We start from the raw sequence: 3536 nt of genomic DNA, 5'->3' as shown, positions 1-3536 counted from the left end.
CCAAACTGAGTTCTGAATCCAAATACAAAGATGATATCGCTTAGCAAAGTATCTCAAGAATGGAAGGAAAAGTATCCAATGTACTCAGCCCTACTATGAAACTAATTTATAGCTTTCATAGGAAAACTATAACCCAATTAGAGCCCCAGAATATGGGGAAAGGGGAGAGGGAAGAGAGGGGAGAGGGAAGATGGGTGGAAGGAGGGTGATTGGTGGGACCACGCCTATGGTTTATCTTACAGGGGTACCTGTGACTCTTTCTAAATGTAGAATGTAAATGTCTTAACACAATAACTAAGAAAATGCCGTGAAGGTTATGTTAACCAGTTTGATGAAAATATTTCAGATTGTATATAGAACCAGCACATTGTACCCCATGACTGCATTAATGTACACAGCAATGATTTAATTAAAAAATGATGACATCAGGTGTGGTCTTGTACATTTGGGGTAGTTGTCCCCTAATTTCTGTGTTTGGTACCGTTGCCTTCTCAGGGTGAAGGGCATCAGTGACCATTTGTTTCCTCTGAAGTAGTCAGTGGTCATGAACTTCCCGGTCTGGATAGTTACTGCGTTGTTTGTGATCGGGGTGATCCTCAGGCAGCCAGGGAGGAAAAGAGCTTTTTATTTTTATTTTTTTAAACCACTTTCATCTGTTATGTAATTTCGTCTGTCTAATGAGGATCATGTTATTACTACAGGATCAGAGGTACTTGGGTGCCTAATATTTTTATCACTCTTGTAGTGATTACTTTTGAGTGTTAACCTTCATTGTAAACTTGCAAATTTGATTATTATCTAGCTATTAAATGTCATGTTTAAGAAAAACACGTCATGCCATAGGTGCAGAAATGGACTTGTGCTATAACATTCAGTTGGAAAAAAGCCAATTATGCTATTTAGACATAGAACATGTAGACTCTGATGTTGAAAATATCCTGTATGTCTTAGAAAGCAACTAAGACATGATTTGTAAATTCAGTGTGCTATGAAGGGTATGCTGGATAAATTCCAGAGATGTGTTAAATTTTAAAGGAAAAAACCCAAGTATAATAAAAGTGTGTAAATCAGATGAGTTTAACAATTTAAAATATACAAAGAGAAAAAGCTGAAAGGAAACACATCAAAATGTTAATGATTGTTATCTTTGATAAAGTAGTATGGATAACCTTGTATATTTAAAATATTTTATATTTAATAATTTTCTATTCAATTACAAAAAGAAAAAATACATTATACTATGTAACCATGAACATTCAGGTATATGAAAGTAGTTTGTCATGGAAGTTAATTTTTATGGGTTTTTTTTGATCAGAAGGATACCTCATTTGATCAAGAATATCTCATGCTGAGGCTGCGTGTGGTGGCTCATGTCTGTAATCCCAGCACTCTAGGAGGGGGTGGGTGCATTGCTTAAGCTCAGGAGCTGGAGACCAGCCTGAGCAAGAGCAAAACTTGTCTCTAAAATTAGCCAGGCGTTGTGGGGGCAGCCTGTAGTTCCAGCTACTTGGGAGGCTGAGGCAAGAGGGTCACTTGAGCCCAAGAGTTTGAGGTTGCTGTGAGCTATGATACAACAGCACTCTGCTTAGGTGTACAAAGTGAGACTCTGTCTTAAAAAAAAAGAATGTCTCTTGTTGCAATAAATGAAGTAGTTTTGGAGGAATAACATTTCAAGATTGTCGATTTTTGAATTGAGGGAAATGTTTCCTTTTGTACTATTTCGTTATCAAATACACTTTGATTTGTAAATTCAGTATGTTTTCTGTAAACAAAAATGAAGAAACACCAGCCTTCTGTGGACTGCTCTGTTCACTGTGTAAACACGTGTCCTTGCTAATGGAGTTTACCTTCTCCTGCATGACCTTGCAAATGTTTTGAAAAGTATGTTTACATTCCTTTAAAATTTCAATATTATATAGTCAGTGTAGAAAATTTTAAAAATAAAAAATATGTAGAAGACTTCCTGAATGGGCACAATGTGGGGGTGTATGGCTCACCTTTTGGGTGCAGGACTTAACTACAAGAAAGACTCTATCTAGCAAATTCAAATACTGTGACTTGGTTGTTTGTACCCTCACAATAGCCCCCAAACTTAAAAATGTAATCAATTATTGTCGGTGATCCTTATTAACAATGGGGCACTGGTTTTGCTTTCTACATTTTTTTGGGTAAATTTTGGTAAACTCTGAATAGAATTAAGGTAGATGTTTTGATCTAGTCTGTATGGTGAGCATTTTACAACATCATTAAGTTTTATTTCAAAGTATGCGTTTCTGTGCCCTTAACAGTATTTCATAATTTGAATATACTATGCTTTATGTTTGTATTTTTTAACTATTAATTTGAAAGTTCTTTTGTTCAATTGACTTTTTCTATAAATTGTTGTTCCCATCTTTTTCTCGCTTTTTTATTGAGCAGCAAGTTTTATCTTACTGATTTGTTGAACTCAGTGTGTTAATTATTTTATGTTTCTGTAAATATTTTTCAATAAATTGTTAATCTTTTATATTTTTTGGAAGTTTATTTCTCATGTATGTAAACTACATGCTCAATAAAAAAACACTAACAATTTGAAGTAAAAAGACATTGAAGAGATTGTAGTCTCTTTTACTTTTAATAGTAATTTATATCATCAGTTACAGAGACACTAAGGCAAATACTGGCCACCTTCACGCACATTCTGTTGGACATTTTCTTTCTTCCTTTTATTTTTCTTTCCCTGTCTTTATCTTTCCTTTCTCTCTTTCTTTCTTTCCTTTTCTAAAGATAGGGTCTCTCTCTATTACTTTGCAGTGGCAGGATCATAGCTCACTGCAATCTTGAATTCCTGGGGTTGAGCAATCTTCCCACCTCAGCCTCTGAGTAGCTGGGACTACAGGTGTGCGCCATCACGCCCAGCTGATTTTTTTTTTTTTTTTGAGACAGGGTCTGGCTGTGCTGCTCAGGCTGATCTGGAACTCCTGGCCTCAAGTAATGCCTTGATATGAGCCCCATGCTTGGCCAAGCCTTCTCTTTAGAGAGGCAGCTGCAGTCTGAGGATGTAGGTGTGTGCATTCTGGAGCAGGGCTATTTGGGCTTGCACCCAGATCTTTTGCTCACTAGCTGGGTATTGTCAGGCAACCACCTTACCCTCTTCATGTCTGGCCTTCCTCACATCTTAAAAATAATTGTTTTTTAAAGACATTTTAAACAGAGTAGTTTGAGGTTCACAGCAAGATGGAAATATCTTTCATTTTTGTTTCTATATTTTTGAAGTACTGGAGTTGTGTATTCTTATGTTTGTAAATCCACTGATATTTTACTTTGTGAGTTCCTCTATTACTTTTATGATTAGAGCAAGTTTCCCAAACTTTATCTGCTTAAATTTTCTAGCAGTCTGTGGCTTCAGGTTTTAACACATACATCAATTTGTCTGGAATTTATTTTGATATGTGCCATGTGAATTTTAAACTTAATCCTCTTCCTCACTATTCAATCCATCTCTTAGGTCTGTGGTGTAAATAAATAGCCTATCTCTTCTCCATTTGTTGTAATAC

This window comes from Otolemur garnettii, unplaced genomic scaffold (assembly GCF_000181295.1).
Source record: "Otolemur garnettii isolate 467f Iridium unplaced genomic scaffold, OtoGar3 scaffold00010, whole genome shotgun sequence".
Classification (NCBI taxonomy): domain Eukaryota; kingdom Metazoa; phylum Chordata; class Mammalia; order Primates; family Galagidae; genus Otolemur; species Otolemur garnettii.
This window is presented reverse-complemented; position numbering follows the sequence as displayed.